This window comes from Sturnira hondurensis, unplaced genomic scaffold (genome assembly GCF_014824575.4).
Source record: "Sturnira hondurensis isolate 20B ecotype Veracruz unplaced genomic scaffold, ASM1482457v3 Scaffold0024822, whole genome shotgun sequence".
Lineage (NCBI taxonomy): Eukaryota > Metazoa > Chordata > Mammalia > Chiroptera > Phyllostomidae > Sturnira > Sturnira hondurensis.
In genome coordinates this window covers 5,668,536-5,685,954 of record NW_028097453.1, presented here as the reverse complement: position 1 = coordinate 5,685,954, position 17,419 = coordinate 5,668,536, and the positions used below count along the sequence as shown (strand labels likewise).

The window sequence follows — 17,419 nt, the reverse complement described above, 5'->3', positions numbered from 1 at the left end:
CCTTCGCGCACATCAGGTTTCCTGTCAATCTCGACTTCCGGGAGCTCTGTCCGTCTCAGGTCCTTTCGACCTGCTGGACGGGCGGCCGGCTGCACCTGCTGCATGGCTCTGTCCCCGGATCTCCTTGCACCATCGGGGACTTTCCTCGTTCTCTTCTTTCTCGGTTGACACCTTCATTTTGGTAAAGACTGCCCAAGAAATGGGGCAAGGTAGGCACAGGCTGGGTACTCGTTTTGGCCTTGGTGTTGAGCCTCAGCCTTAGGAAGGCCCGAGAGCCAAACACGTACTTTGGCATGATTTCTGGCATTCGCGAGCGTGTGGCCATTGGTAATGGTGTGACCTTGAGAATCACCACCATATACAATTAGCCAAAAAAGTCGGCAATATGAACGTCGTGCCATTCAGATGACTGTTAATATATTAGAACATTTAGCTTCACGTGTAAGCAATCATTCTAGGTGCATCTTGGAGTGAGAATGTCCTTATGCACTTTATATGTTTCAATTCCATAAATAAGTTGAATATAAATGTCTAATACTCCAGAATTGAAGTGCTACCATAATTAATGAGTTATGTACAAAACAATGAGGAAAACAACATCAGAAGAGTTGAACAGATAAGAAATAGATTATCAGTTGATCTGAATGGTGAGATAGAGTGGTTAGTTAGATAACTAAACGAAGAACTTTTTAAACTAAAAATGCTAATGAAAAGCTAAATACCACAAAATAGAATAATAGAGGTTAAATTACAACATAATTCGAATCGTTGTAGAATGGTTTGATGTACTCGCATTCAAAACACGAACAAAATAAACTTTGAGAACTAAGTTTCACTTTTTGTGTTGAACTCCATGAGGCCAAAGATATTTCAAGAAGATCCGCCAGGGCCTGCAAGGATGCGCTTGGTCCCCTCAACATCTCATAAGGAGGAAAGAACTTCCCAACCATGTACAGCATCATCTGTGATCAATCTGTGATCGATCATCTGTGACCAATCATCTTCAATCCAGACATAATAAGGGTATAAATAATGTATAAAAAAGATAGTGTTCAGGGAAACATGAGGTAAACACACACATTTCATTCCCCCTTGGCTAGTAGACCTTAAAATGTTCGTTCTGCCCTGGCTGGTGTAGCTCAGTGGATTGAGTGCGGGTCCTCGAACCGAAGAACCCCGGTTTGATTCCCAGTCAGGGCACATGCCTGGGTTGCAGGCCAGTTCCCAGCAGGGGATGCACGAGAGGCAACCATACATTGATGTTTCTCTCTCTCTCCTTCCCTTTCCCTCTAAAGATAAATAAAATCTTTAAAAAAACAACACATTGGTTCTGTCCCATTCTCTCTTCTCTGGCCCCGAGACACTGCTACATTCACATGAGACCCGTTTGCTGTCTCACGTGTATCTTCCCAGCATCTTCCATCTCTCTCTCTCTCTCTCACTCGCTCGCTCCACTTCAGGACAGGTGTGTTCTATGAACCCGTGTTCCCAGTCATGAGTTTTCTCTTCTGCTGGGTGCAGTCCGCATGCAGATCAAGCCGTCTACGTATGTACATAATGCTTAGTTTCAGTTATTTTGTTTTTGAGCCCTGTAGTTTCCCTTTGACTCCTTTATAGGTTTCAGTTCTCTGATGAAATTCTCCGTCCTGTCATCTGTCCTTAAAAGTTTGCATCCATTGTATATATAAAGCAACACAAACAATGACTGGGCTTCGTCTTCCGGACAAGAAGGCCAAGTTAGTCTCTCTTCCTAAAAAGCCATGACAATCTGATGCCGCGGATTTGCCTCTTGCACCAGCGCAGACCCGCCCCACCTGGATCTTTCCTTTTCAGGAGAAACATCACTTCCCCACTGCTGTCTGTGGCACCAGTCACCCACTCAGGATCAAGACCTCAGGCAAAGCCTCTTGGTTCACCGCGGCGTCTCATCCCTTCTTTCATTTGCCATCATTGGGTTCGCTGTCAAATGAAGACTTCCTTCTTGGACCACCTTTTTCTTTACCAGCTTTTGGAGAATGTAGAAATGCTTCAGTTAACTCTGGGCAATCCAAGTTTTCTCCAGGTCCCCAGGCACTGGCCGCATCTGAGTCCCTTCCCCTGCGGGGGGTACTCACTATGCGTCCGTCATTTTCTCCACCACAAATTCTTCAGGCTCTGCCTCGTCAACTTTTTTTATGCGTTCCATTCTGTTTCTCTCCCTTTTTTTTGCAATGTAGTTCTACTGGAGGCCATTTTCAATCACAGAGCTCCGGATCCCAAGTCCACCGCCTTGATTATGTTCAGATTCAGGTCTAACAACTGCAGTGTCAGGATCGTTTGTGAAACTGTTGATACTACAAGACTGTTTTCCTCCTGGTGTTCAGTTATGGTGTCGTATGTGGGGAAGACGACGCCGTAACTAAAGTCTCATCGATAGGTGGTGAAGGGGATGGAAACATTCATAGTCAGGAAAACCAAGCCCGAGGGTGACAATGGAAAAACCACAGTGAGGAGAATGAGTGCCTTAGGAGTCACGGGCCACCGTTTCTGTGTTCACCCTTGAGTTGTATGTTCAGAGTGAAGTCATAACGGCGTACTGGAGCAGAGTTACAGCCTGAAGCAAGGTGGTGGGCTGTTTCCTTTCTCATTCTTCTTCAGCCAAAGAGAAACCGAGGGGCTCTGGATGGTGTTGTCATTTGCATACGGGAGAGTATCAGGATGAAACAGCAGCTGCCACATTTTATAAGGTGACTGGATCTTTTTTTTTTTTTTTAAGAAAACGAGTTGACAGTGTATGTGCCTTAACACCAAGTTAGCGGGTGTTGCTGACAACACCCACGGGTTGGTTGCAGAGATTGCTTCATTGGCTAGAATCTGCTGTGGAAGCGACCGGAATGCTGAACCGTGACGGGGCGGCTTCTCTTGAGTTATGCCTGCCAGAAAGGCCCTCCTGTCCTTCTCCCGCAGGGAAAATGATGAAATTGGATGGAAATGGACAGATTTTGTTATTTTGAACCCTCGTCATGTTACGTTACGTCCACACCTGTTCATCCAAGGTTTTAAAAAATACACATTTGTGTGAGAACAAAAGTCCAGAGTTTCCTAGTGGAAATATTCCGACTCCACAAAACTTTAATTTGTGGGAAGGCTCCCGTTAAATAGCATCTTCATCAGCAACCAAATCTCTAAGTAGGAGTTGAAAACAGAATAAGCATTTCTGTGGTGATGTTAGAGAAAAGCTGACTTCCTTGGGAACACCACCAGGGTCCCCCGTCCAGGCAGGGAGACCCTGGAAATAGCTCCCTCCTGCCACACCTCAGTGGGGTGTGAGCTCCCATCCGCGTGGCAAACACGGTGCCTGCCACGGCCATCAGGCGGCTTCCAGTGCCGGCCGATACTGCTGTGGCCCTCACACACTGAACTTTAAAATCAACCTGTAAAACTTTCGATAATAAAAATATATATTCAGAAGTAAACTTCAAAAATAAAATGTCTGACTCAGTCATGTGTCATTTGGTGACAGTGACTGGGGGCTTCCACCAAACACGGAGGTCAGCCTGGCCATTCTCAGCCCCTCTCATCAGGGGACACATTTTTAAGACCATGCTTGTCTGAAAATGTCTTTATTTTAGCCCTGCACATGACAGTTTGACTAAATGTAAATTCTAGGCTGCAAATCATTTTCCCACAGAATACTGAAAGCAACGGTCCATATGTTCCAGCTTCCAAGGTTGCTGTTGAGAAAGCCAAACCCATCCTGACTCCGGCTCCTTTTTATGTGACCTTTAGCACCGCCCCACCCCCACTCTCTTTAGGAGCTTTTCAGATTTTTTTAAAAATTTATTTATTTATTTATTTTGAGAGAGAGAGGAAGGGAGGGAGAAAGAGGGAGAGAAACATCAATGTGCGGTCGCCTCGCACACCCCCTACGGGGAACCTGGCCCGCAACCCAGGCTTGTGCCCTGACTGGGAATCAAACCAGTAACCCTTTGGTTCGCAGGCCGGCACTCAACCCACTGAGCCACAGCAGCCAGGGTTTGGGTTGTTCTCTGTACCCATAGAGTTCAGAAACGTTACAGGTCCAGGCATGAAGTCTCTTTTCATTTTCTGTGGTGGTTGCTCAGAGTCCTTCCAACGTACACATTCATGTTTTTAGCTGCGGGAAATTCTCCTACAGGGATCCTCAGGTGGTATCCTTCTCTATTTTCTCTTTCAGTAACTACTGTTGTGAGAATGTTGGTCTTTTTCTCCAGAGCTGCCTTCTGACACCAGGGCTGGAGAAATCTACTGCTAAAACCTAAATGCAAGGTTTTACATTTATTTCAAGAAGTTCCTTATTTGTTGGAAAAAAACCCCAAACCCCTTTGCATGAAGAAGAAGGACGACTGGTGGGTGGGGATGGATGGAAACACAGGCTTGAGTCGTCTGGTTTCTCTTCCACTGTTAAACCCAAACAAGTTCACACCTGACAGCAGAAAGAGAAGCTGGTCCCACACCAGACAACCGGCTTCCATTCTTGGCACTGCCGGCGGCCTCGGGAGCTCTAAGATGCCGCGCGTATTTCTCTCTCCCTGACCCAGAAGGACGGGAGCTTCAGCTGATGACGGCAGAGACAGGTTTCCACGAGGGACTGGTAAGCACAGCCCACGGGGGCAGGAGGAGAAGGCCGGGAAGAGCCTAGAACGCAGACGGTGTGGCAGGGAGGCCTTGAGGCTGAGCCGGGACCCAGACCCGGTTTTGGATCAAAACCAGAGATCAGAGGCCCCTGTTTGAGGGCAGAGGGGCTGTTGACTTTACAAGCCTGGCCTCTGGGGGCTTCATCGCAGGATAACTGAGACGTCTTTTGCATCTCCCAGCCCGCCCTGGCTGTCCCTGTGGTCACTGCCCCTGCCTCCCGGCCAGGCCGTCCGCAGTCCACGCTCCACGTTACGGCCAGTGTCGCCTGTAGCACAAGCCTAATTTGTCACTGTCACGTCCAGCTCTTCAGTGTGACCTTCCCGTGTCCTTGTCAGGTAGTCCCGCCTTGCCCGGGTAGCACGCCTCTGCTTTATTCTAACCCGGCCCCTTCTGTCGTCCTCGTTCCTGCCTTCCAAATCAATTGATCGAAATATTTCCCGTGCCTCCTTTTTTCCCTCTCTACCCATTTGAAATGTGTGCGAGCTGTTTTCAGTCTTTTTGTGCTTACCTTCCGAGTCCGCCACACACATTTGACCTAGAGTCTTCAGGCTGCACGCCATCTTCCATCCTCTCCCAGCCCTCAGCTGCATTTCTCTCCCTCTGAACTCGGAGTGCTGTTCAGTAGATCTTTTCACTCCGCAAAAGACAGCTTTGAGTTTACTGATACAGTTACCATTTACTTGTTTACCATCTTTTCTTGCCTGCCACACCACCCTCTTGGCATCATTTTCTTCCTTGAGGTTTATTCTTTAGAATAGTTCCCTTGGTGGTGGGTACATGCTCTCAACTTTGCTTCCTGCACACATTTCGCTCTTAGTCACAAACCACACTTTTGCTGAGCACACAAATCTACGCGGACAGCCATTCTCGCTCAACCCTGTAGGCCCACCTTCCGGCGTCCACTGTCCATCCAGAAGTTAGCTGTCTTTCTAACCGTCCTTTTCAGCTCGTCTGTCTTTTCTTTCCGGCTGCTCTCTGTCCTCCATGTCTGGCCATTTTACAACCCTACGTCTAGGCGTGAGTTTGTTTTTATCTCCTCAGGGCAGGTTGCACTTCCCGGGCCCCGTGGGCCCATCTAAGTTCTTCTTTATTTCTGTAATCCCCTTAGCATTGCCGCCTCTCCACTCTCTCTACCTTCTCTTTTCTGAACTCCCATCAGAGAGGTATGGCCTTCTCATTCTTTCTCCGAGGTCCAACCCTCCCGTTTGGTCCACATTCTTATATTTCTTTGCTGCATTCTAAATAGATTCTCTTCCGGAGTGTCTAATCTTCTCTTTTACCCACTGAATGTGGTTTTTTCATTTCAGTGGCCACACTTGTCATTCCCAGGATCTCCATTTGTTTGCTATTGCAATCTGTCACTGTTGTTGGTTTTCTGCAGTAAAACTTCTTTTTGCAATTGCATCCTTGTTGGCAATAAAGGCAGCGGGCAGGGTCAAGGGACAATTCGGGGTGAAAATTTTAAAATGCTCAGAACTAAACAAGGGTGAAGTGGCCACATGTTTGGAAACTTGTGCAATGCAGCACACGGGGCGTTTGGAAACTACTATAAACCCCGAAACACTTCCATCAGGAAAGTAGAAAAGCTAAAAGTTAGTTAGGGAATACTCCCCCCTAAGAGTTTAAAAAAAAAGAACAGAAAACCCAAAGATAGTGGGAAGAAGTACATAAGAGCGGAAATTAATGAAATAGAAAACGAAGAAATAGATAGAGAGGGAACAAAGCCAAATGCTCGCTCTGTTGAAAGGATGGTCTATTTTCATGGTCTGCACACCCGCAGGTTGGCTTTTGCCCTCATGCCTCTCCTGAGGTTTTCTTGGAAAGGGTGTTGTACCAATGTCCTGCATTCCAGACCTCACAGGACTCTGCTAGCAAGGCCTCGGCTCAACTTCCTTCGGGGTGACGGGGGTGTTTTTGACTTCTCCCCGCCAAGAATTCCGGCTGCCTGCTCAGTGCCTCCACTCAGCCGGCTGATGAGCACGCTGAACGCCAAACTTACATCCGAGCTCAAGCCCCTGCCGTCCCCGCCCACAGCCGGACCCCCCCTTGTGATTTCCCTTCCTCGGAAAGGTCAACTCTATTTTCTCGTTTCTCAAATTAAAAATCTTACAAGTTGTCCTTGTTTCCTGTCTTGAACTTTTAAAGTGTGTTCTCAACCACACGGCCACAGTCACCTCTAAAAATACCTCTCGGATCATCCAGTGGCCTCTGCCACCCTTGACTTCAACCCCAACTCCTCACATTGGGCCCTGCTGACCCGGCCTGCCCGTCTCTGCATCCCAGGCCCTCACCAGTCTTCTGCTCGTTCACGGCGTTCCTGCCCTCTGGCCAGACACGTTCCCATCTCAGCAGCGCCTTGGTGCCTGCCTTCCCTCTGCCTGGGAAACCCTCCCCCGCCAAGCGCTCAGGCCCACTCTGCCGCTTCGCTCAGCTCTCTGCCCAGATGTCTCCACCTCAGGGGCGCTTCTATAATGCTCATTGAGAATGAAACACACGGCCTGCCCCATCCGCGTCCATATTTGTCCCCTTTGCCCTGCGTTATGTTGATTTTCACCATCACCGACATTCTATCTATTTACTCATTTGATGGTATCTGCCATCCGTCTCCACCCTCCCAGAAGGCGAGCGAATCTCTGGGACTCTATCTGGGTTACTCGTCCCGCATCCCCCCATACCCGGAACAGGACCTAGGACACCTTGGAACTTCATAAGTATTTGGCGCGTGTCTGAACGGACGACTAAATGTGTGAGTAAACTGGTGTGGGCTGGCCACACAGGAGGGGGAGGACAGACAGAGGGGGTGCGGAGTTGGGGGGCTGTTCTAACTCTACACCTTCTTCGGAAAGCATCCCAATTTCCAGCCACCCTCTGTGCCCCAGCATGTCCTGCCTTTGCTCGGCATTTGTCCCACCCTGTGTTCGGGGTACGTGTAGACCGTGATCTTGTGAACAGAGACTCGATTTCACTCACCTTGTACCCCCGATGCCCAGCCCAGAACCCGCCATATTGCAGGTGCTCATTCAGTGCTTGGTGAGATGAACTAAACCCATACTGGCTACACTAACTCTAATTAAAAATCATTTTCCCCCTCTGTAAAATGGAGACTATTAATAGCATCAATTTCATGAATTTAGTATGAGGACTAAATGGAAAAATGTTTATATATGCAAAAAAACATGTCTTTAGCCTGTTAGCTGAGTCACTTCCGCCAGCGCACACTGGATTTCAAATTTGGACGAAAAGACGGCAAGGGAGGAAGTCCTTTCTGGGACCATCTTCCTGATAGGCCCCTGGGGGCAGAGATGATACAAAATCAATCTTTGTAATAAACCTTCCATTAACCCAGCACTAAGGATTATAGAATGTGCTTTGTAAATAAACAAATGCCGCATGAATACGTTTTTAAAAAAACTTTCTTTCCCCTCTTTTTCTTTGTTTCCTAATTTGCAAATTGTCCCCAAGGATAGTCTCTAGGAACCCTTTAAGCTAGATTTAAAAAAAAGATTCTGGCTTCTTTTAAGAAGATGCTGGTGGTTTATCGGCCCAAGCTGCTGAAAGTCACGGAAGCTCCATTCTGTGGCTGAGCCACGGAAGCTCCATTCTGTGGCTGAGGTGCTTTGCCCTGTGTGCTCTCCTGATGTTGCAGAAAGCAGGTCAGCTGAGGCCTCTGACATCCACTGGCTCCTGGAGAATTCTACCAAGGCAGGCCCTTCCTCTCTGCTCTGGCTTTCTAGAAACTTTGCTGGCCCCTGAGTACAAGCTGCAGGCTCCAGCTGGCAGCTGGGTGGCACCTCTCCAGGAGACCTCTGTCCTCCCCACCAGGGGACAAAGGCCCATGAGCTGAGTGTGCACAGCTGACCTGGGCCCTGGGCCTGAGCTGGGCGGACAGAGCACATGGGTGGAGGAAGGAGGAAAGGACTAGAGTCAGCGAGGAGAACCATGTGCCCGATAAAATCGAGATGCTTGCCAAGTGGAAAAATACCCAGTCCTCAGAATGCTTCTTTTTGTGTTTCTTGGAAACGTTTCCTCAAAGGGGTAAATGAAATGCACCGCCCCTGCCTGAGCCAGGTGTTGAGTGAGCTGCTTCCTTCTCTCCTCCTCAAACAGGGCTCCCGCTTCTGGGCATTTGGCCTGAAGAGTGCTGGGCCCTGAGTTGCTAGAGGGAAGAGCCCACAACTGTGTCCCGTTGGCACCCTTTTGAGCCTGGGAGGCTTCGAGAGGTCGAGTCCTCTGCTCATTCCCAGCGCTGTGGGGATGCACCAGGGGCAGTGGGGATGCACCAGGAGGGACCACACAGCCCCTGTAGGCTGCAGCCCAGCCGAGAGCCATCAGAGTACCTTCCTGGCACTTTGTTACGAGGGTTACCCGAGAGGTCGTCTGTAGTGTGATGAGCATCGTGCCTGGTGTTCGAAAAGGTCAGGGAAATACAAGGGGGTTCTTGCTAAGCTGAAAGACAAGCACCTGAGCTGCAGAGGGTTTACAGTCTCCACACGATGCACAGCAACCACCTCCACCTGTCAGGGCCACAGTGGGCGAGGAGAAGGTGAGCCAGGCTGCAGTCCCCGTGGCCAGGCTGTGTGTGAAGCCCCGACCCTCAGTCTGGGCTCCCATCCTGTAGGACAGCTCAGGAAGCAAGGATGGTCTGGGCCTCAGCTGGTCTGCCCTCGGGATGCCATGTGGGGCTAGCCAATTAGTCCTCACAACCACCCCGGGAGAGGCGCGGTATTAGCCCATTTCTGGGATGAGAAAATTGAGGATCAGAGACTCTGGCTCCCGTCACACAGTGACTATGCACTAGACCTGGGGTTCACACCGAGTGTCTGGCTTTGCAGGGATGTCTGTCTTTCCCCTGCTGCTGCTTGCCAGCACCTAGACGGACTGCCGAGTCTTGGAGGGACCCATCACTACAACACCAGTGCCACGGAGCACGGGCTCCCTCACCCTGCTGGCCAGCGTGAGCAACTGAGCCCCTCCTCACCGCTCACCCCAAAACACAAACTTCAAATCTGCCAAGCAAGAGCCCACTAAGACCAGGCCTGACGGCCCCACAGTGGAGGCTGGGCCTGACAGCGGCCGCCTGCCCAGAGGTTTCTGTGGCCAGGCTTCCCGGAGCCCTGGTTCCTACCTATTCTGCAGGCCTGTACCCCCGGCTCTCTGCAGAGGGTCAGAGCCCTGTAAGTCCTTCTCTAAAGCCCCTCTTGCTTAAGGAGCCAGAGCTGCTTTCTGCTCCTCGAGTTGGAGAGCGCTGGCCCGAACCCTCACCGACTGCTCCTCAGTGACCCTGCCTGTCAGGCCGAGGAAAGGCAGGTGGGGCGCCCACCGTGCAGAGCGGGGGCTGACTGGTTACCCTTGGCCTCACTGGGGAGGGCGCCCTCCTGCTGGCCCCCAACGGCTGAGCTCGGCTGTGGTGGGGGGCAGCGGACCACTCCAGCGGGGAGGGTGGGGGCCAGCCCATTTATCAGCCCCACCATGTGTGACACCTCTCAGCGGTCACGGAGAGAAGCGCCTGCCTGTGCAGCCTGCCATGTGTGCAGAGCTGCCACCAGGCACCGCTCGTCCTGCACACTCAGCCGCACTGGCACGGTCCCGTCCCTCTGGCTCCTGCCGCCCAGTTACCGATTCCGCCAGCCCACAGAGCTGCCCATTGCGGGGCTAGTGGAGGGCGAGGTGTGAGGCCGGGAGTGGTGGTGCGGGGGGGTGGGAGAGGCCAGCCCACCGAGCAGAGCCGGAGCACGGAGGGCTCGCCTGTGAGGACAGGCCTCCAGGTGCGCTGCCCACCTGTGGCCTCTCCTTCCGCCACACTGCTGTCCACTTCCTGAAGTGGGTGAGAGGGACGAGGGAGCCACCTCCGGGTCCCCAGGTCGCCTGTGCTTTGACCCTTGGGTTTGAACTGCCCTGAGTCTTGTGGGTCACAGGACTGAGATCGGCTCTTAGCCCCCACCCCCCATGGTGCTCCATAGTGGGGGTGCCCAGCCGTGTCTCATTAATGCTTGGACATCAGAGGACCAGGAACCCAGGTGGGCGACCCACCTGAGGCTCCACTCGGGCACAGCCGAGGATCTCAATGTCCCAGATCTGAGTCCTTGTCATGGTGCCCTCGGGCCAAAGGTGGCGGTGAGGGCCAGCTGGGCTGACTTCTGTGGGTGTGCTCCGCCCAGATTTTGGTCTGATCAGTCCTTCATTAGCTTGCAGGTCTTAGATGCCTTAAAAAAAGATGTTTTTCTTTTGTTTTTAAAATCTAATATGGCTTTTTACATTGTCCTCCATGCAAGGGTGGAAAGAAAGGCTGCGGTTAAGGTGAGTAGCTCGGTGGACAGAGATAACCCCGGGGGCGCTCCCCAGGGCTTTACTCCTGCCGTGCTCTGGAACTGTTCCTCTTCCTGATTCTGTCCCCTCCCTCGTCCTGAGCCTCCAGGGCCACCTCCCCCACTCCCAGTCTTCTCTAACAGCTCACTTCTTATTTCCCGGGAAAACCCAGAAGCGGTCCAGAGGGAACTGCCCCGTGCCCTGCCTCCCGCTGCTCTCACCTGCCCCCTCCCCTGAGCTCTGCCTTCCCTCCTGCCTCCCTGTGCCCTGGAGTCCCGCCCACGGGGCTCCTGCAGCGCTCCTTCCTCCTCCCACAGCCAAACTTCCCTCCGCAGCATCACCCCAGCAGAGTTCGGCAGGCACGCGGCAGTATCTCTAAAACAAAATCTTTTCCTGAGGCCCTATTTTATGCGCCCCGCCCCCCCAGCAGCAAAACAGCAGAAGCCCTTTAAAGAGTTGCTGACCCTGGCCCCACCTCTTCTCCTCCTGCTGCACTACTCCCTGCCGGCCTTGGTCCCCCCCATCCCACAGAACAGTTTCCACCAAGGTCACCGAGGGTTTCCGCTGGTCAGTGGCCTCGTTAAACCGCTCTCTTTGCTGGGTTCTGGGTTCTCCCACACCTCCCAGGCTTCTCATCCCGAAGACCCCTGCTCTTCACTAAGTGACCCACGCATACATGGCTTCATGGTGACAATTGGCCCAATTTCTATCTGCAGCCCAGGCTTAGGAGCTCCAGGTTTGCTCGGCCAGCTGTTTATGCTCCATGTCCATCTAGACATCTAACAGGAATTGCAAATATGTTGAAGAACAAATGCCTAATTGCATCCCTCCTGAATCTAAGACACGATGTTTCCTTTTCCTAGAATGTCCCTGCCTTGTCTGTCACTGCCGGGTTCCTGGCGCCTCCAGCATGCCCGTCATTCCTCAAACTTCAGGCAAGTGCTTCCTCTCCAAAAGCGTGAACCGGGATGGTTTGGCTTCCTGTGCACTTGCCCTTCACCCCCAGAGCCCGCCTACTGCCCATGGTACAGCTCACCCCCAAGCCTTGTCCTCGCTTCACGGGAGGGGAGGACGAATAGGCCGGCTGGTGGTCACACTCACGGTGCCCTCACTTCCTCCCCCCCCTTCCCCCCCCCCCCCAGCAGGTGCTCTCTCAGCCTCCTTTGGCACACACCTGTACTGGAAAACCTAATTCCTGCCCTGCCAGCTTACCCTCCTCCAGCCCAGAAGACACACAGGTTAAGTATCACAGTTGCCTCCCAGGATTCTCGCCACATACATGTTCAAGCAATGTTTCAAGAAAAAATCATTCCAAAAGGGCTTACGCAGTGCTGTACAAATATGAATAACCGTGAGAGGAGCGGGAAGGAGGCTTGACGGGGGGTGGTGAACGCACGCTACAGCACACAGAGGATGTGTTATAGAACTGTACTCCTGAATGTATAAAATTACTCCTACGTCATTTTATAAACCAGTGTCACCCCAATACACTCAATTAGAAAAAAGAAAAAATTAAAAACAAACTAATTACAATTTGATTTATAAAATGTCATTAAATCTACTATGCTGCAGCATATCTACTGGCCTATGTAAGCTAAAATTATTTGTTGGGTTCAAATAAGGATTCTTCTAGGCCTAGCTTCTGACATGAGGTATTTTTCATCTTCTAGTAACTTTTACCTATTAGTTCAAAGCCTTTTTTAAAGGAAGGGAGGTCATATTGGGAAACAAGGAAGTCTTTGGGGGGCAATATTTGTCTTCTGTTTGGCAAACATTTCATCACTGACTTGATTTCAGTGAGGCACCACCTCCCCCACCGCCCCCCACAAGGGGAATCCTGAGCTGAGGCTGCTCCAGGTTCCAGCAAGTCCCGTCATAGGCTTACCTGGGCAGCCAGAACGGTGGCGCCCTCTGTTGGTCAATGTCAGAGGTTTCACTGTGTCTCTAAAATGAGACGCAGGGGGGCAAAGATTGATTCACTGATTGGTTAGCGCCCTCTGGTGCCAAAACACGGTGTCCATGCTAATTCTTTCTGACAGTCACCTGAAGTTTTGAGATGAGTATTTTTGAAAGACGTTTCCAGGGGAGTCCCTTTATCCTCTTCCAAAGTCACTTTCATTTTTCCTATCTTCCGGGCTCCTTGGCATTGGTGGGTGGCTGACCCTGGACTTGCAGAAGGAAGAGCCACTGCAGGTATCTTGGGGGTGCCCCTGGGCGTGGACAAGGCAGGCTCAGGGCCGGAAAAGGACTGCAGGACAAGGCTGTTTCCTGGGTCTCAGAGAAATGGACGTCCCTTCTCAAGTTCAAGGCGGCTCCTCCTACCTGTGCTTTGGGTCTCATTCCCACTACTTCTTCAAGTATCTTTGCCTTATCAAATAGCTCCTTTCTCCCTTTATCTTCAAACACTGCTTCCTCCTAAAACTCAGTTCAAAGGTCAGTTCCTTTCCTCAAGGGTCAGTCAGAACCTTTCTCGATCCTCTCCCCTCCCACACCTACCCTCAGCTTAATCAGAAGCCCCTCCCACTGCCCCCCTGTGATATGAAACGCACTCTGTCAGACCACATGTCCCAACATTAAGTGGGCCTGTTTGCGGGCAGAGATCTTATTTTTATTTCTGTATACTTAAGGCTTGTTAGAGCTTTTGGAAACAGTAGATAAAAGTTCAACAAATGTGTGTGGAATGTAATTTAACTATATATTAACTTTCTCATGACTCAAATTCAGATTTTCTAGTTAAGGTCCCTCATTTTATAGAAAATATACTAAGGTCCAGCCCTGGCTAGTTTGGCTCAGTGGATTGAGTGCCAGTCTGCCAACCAGAGGGTCACCAGTTCGATTCCCAGTAGGGGACATGTGAGAAGCAACCACACACTAAGGTTTCCCTCCCTCTCTTTTTCCCTCCCTTCCCCTCTCTCTAAAAATAAATAAATAAAATCTCTAAAAGAAAATAGACTGAGGTCCAGAAAACCTGAATAACTTACCCGAGGCCTCAGAATCAGTCAGGGGGAGATTAAGGGCTGCAGTTTCAGAGACACTGCTTCTTCAGAGACCCCCACCCCTCCCCCTAGACCCTCCTGACACTGTGTGTGCCAACAGCACTGTTCATGCAGTTGCAGAAGAAAGACACAATACACACCGTGTTACTTTTCTAATGTTTAAACCTTTCTTAGTGTCTATGGTTTTGATAAAGTTTTTTTAAAACAGGAAGCTCCAAATTGAAAGAAACGGACTACAGTTGCCCTTCAACAGGGCAGCCTGAGTGGTGGAGAACACAGGGTCTGAGAACTGGGTGCTTATTTAATGGCTATTTAAAACGTTAAGTGGAGTGAAAAGACGACCGGAGTGCTGTCTACGTCCTTACGTGGCTGACCGTCCAGGAGAGACAGTAAAGGTGTGTCCGCAAGTTATGTGGGGCAGAACGTGATAAACTGGGAGTACAGACCAGGAATGAAATATGTACAAATGTGGAGGAAACCACTCGAAGCTGGAGAAGCCAGAGAAAGTTTCACAGTGTGAGAACACAAAGATGAACAGGATTTTAACAGAAGCAGATAAAGACCTTCCAGGTGGAAAGAGTAAAGCTTCCAGAAGGCTAACATTTGTAGAGGAATTTATAAAAAATTTCAACAAAAATATCCATCCATCCATCTCCTATTTATTCCTGGAATGGCCAATGACAGAAAGAGGAGCAAATCCTTCCCCCCAAATGGAATAAAGTGGACAAAATTCCTAGAAATTGGGCAAAGGCCCACGACAAATCAAGAAGCATTTACTTAAGAAAAATCACTGACCCTGGGGGTAAGAACCGCACGTTGGTCTAGAGCCACTCTCCCCAGCCCCCCAGCTGGGGCAGCCAGGCAGGACAGCCTCCTCCGCAGTGCAGGCACACTCCACTCCCCGGGCTTGTTAGGAACACAGGCGATCTCAGCAGCAAACCAATGGGAAGAGTCACTGCAGCCAGCCTAAGGCTGGGGTTCCAGTGGGGACAAGCAACAGACTGGCAGAGCAGCCGGAAATCTAACAGGGAGGCTGACTCACAGCCCGAGTCAGACAAAGTGCACCTTGCCACAGAGCCCTGGTAGTTTGGAAGGCCGCATGCATGCAAGAGCATGGCAAAGGCCACATTCGGGGAGGACCTGGCTGAACGTGAGGCCCTCGACACAGGCAGAAGGCACACCCGAGGGCCGGGGATAAAGTAACTTCCCCACCACTGGAACGGCTGTGACGAGGGCAGACAGCAACAAGCGCTGACGAGGACGTGGAGAAACTGGTACTTTGTCTACTGCCTTTGTCTACTGCCGATGGGCATGTGAATACCTACAGTGTGGTGGGAGGTTAGACATGAGCAGAGCAAGGAAGCCAAGCCAGATACAGAAGGTCACCAGGGATGAAAGCCCCCCTTTGCCTCCTTGGAGATAGCATCTAGGCCTCGGCTGTGTTTCAGCTCCAGGCCCAGAAAAGCCGCAAAACATGGCAGGTGACGCTGGGACCAGCTGCAACCACTAACGAACCTCTGCTCTGGCACCGACCAGTCAGAAGAGACCACTCCCCCCAACAGACACAACTGTAAAGCTGAATAGTCTGTTGAGATCCTTGCCTGGATCCCCCCCCTAATACCTTCACTCCTAAAAGCTCTTGGCCCCTAGCTGGTGTGGCTCAGTGACTTGAGTGCTGGCCTGTGAACTAAGGGGTTGTTGGTTCGATTCTCAGTCAGGGAACCTGCCTGGGTTGCGAGCCAGGTCCCCAGTTGAGGGTGTGTGAGAGGCATCCACACATCGATGCTTCTCTCCCTCTTCCTCCCTTCCCTTCCCCTCTCTCTCAAAATTAATAAATAAAATCCAGGGGAAAAAAAGCTCGTAGGGCCGAGGGCCCAGCACTCTCTCCCTCCCAGGAGCACACCCGTGACTCTCCCCTCCCCTTCCCCCTGGTTACCCTCCTCTCTCCTAAGCTCCAAGGGCCCTTCTTTTGCCTCTGCCTCTTGTTCCCTGAGCCTAGTCCTTCTAGAGCTCACTTCCAGCTCTGTGACTTCCTAAATAAACAAGTCTCTTCCAGTTTGTGTCTTGGCTCTGAATTCTTTCCTCGCCAGATCTCAGCTACCGAGGTTGCTGACCCCACCAGCCTAACATCTGGTGCTGTTCTCGCCTCTGCCAATAACAGGATAGTAATTTCTTTAAAAGTCATACACAACTTTTATCATATGACCCAGCCATTCCACTCCTAAGTCCCTACCCAAGAGAAATGAACACATGTGTCTACACAAAGACGTGTATGCAAACATTCTTAACAGCACTATTGAGAATAGCCCCAAAGTGGAAATGATTCAATTATCTATCATTGGTGAGTGGAGAAACAAAATATGGTATACCCAGACAATGAAATGCTTTTAGCAACAAAAAGGAACAAACTCTTGATACTTGCTACAGCGTGAAGCTTCAAAACATTATGCTAGGTTAAAGCCAGAAGCAAAAGACCACGTTGATATGAAATGTCCAAAAAAGGCCAAGCTGTGAAGATCCAAAGCAGATTAGTGGTTGCCAGGGGCTGGGACAGGGGTGACCTTGGACTATGACCTTGGTAAGTGGGCGTGTTCGTGGGAGGGTGGTGCACCGGCTTACTAACATCACAAAAACTCCCACTTACAGTGGGAAGGTCTCAGTTTGTGACTTGTACCTCAATAATGTGGTTATAAAGTCATAACAAGCTTAACTTGTTATGACTTTATACTTTTTAACTTTACATTAAAAGTTAAATATATAACTCTTATTAAAAGTGAAATATATAGCTTTATATAGTTATATTTTTAACTTTACCAAAAATATAACAAGTTAGTTTTTTATAAAATTAAATAAGCAAATATTCTCTTATATCCTTACCAGAGATAACTGCTAGTTTCCAGCACATGTATTTTTGCCATGGATGGGTTTTAACAAAAAGTGACTTCTACCTAGTTTTTGAACTGCTTGGTTAAAATGAATATATTTACACGTCATTAACATTTTTTTTTTAAGATTTTTTATTTATTTATCTTTAGAGGGGAAGGGAAAGAGAGAGGGAGAGAAATATCAATGTATTGTGTGTCCCCTGCTGGGAACTGGCCCGCAACCCAGGCATGTGCCCTGACTGAGAATCGAACTGCCATCCTCTGGTTCGAAGGCCCGCGCTCAATCCACTGAGCTACACCAGCCAGGGAGGTTTTTTTTTTTTATTTCATTAAAGTTTTTTAACAACAAAACTGCGTGAGTTTTATTTCATAGAATCAAGAACGATAAAATTGGAAAACCACCTTTAAGATCATATAAGCTCCACTGACCTCCTTTGGTGTCAATCTCCTCGCATATAAAATGAGGTAGAAATGGTTTTCTTTGTTCTGGAGTTCCCTGCTGACTGAATGTCCCTCTCAGACTTTCTACTCTTAAAGGGATGATTAATCCGCTGCTAACAAAAATAATTTAAAATA

The 17,419-nt window shown here is 49.8% G+C and overlaps 1 pseudogene; it reads right to left on the bottom strand.

Annotated features, from left to right (window-relative positions):
- Positions 1–1,276: 1,276 nt before the first annotated feature.
- Positions 1,277–2,232, bottom strand: LOC118981987 (chromobox protein homolog 3-like; annotated as a pseudogene).
- Positions 2,233–17,419: the final 15,187 nt, after the last annotated feature.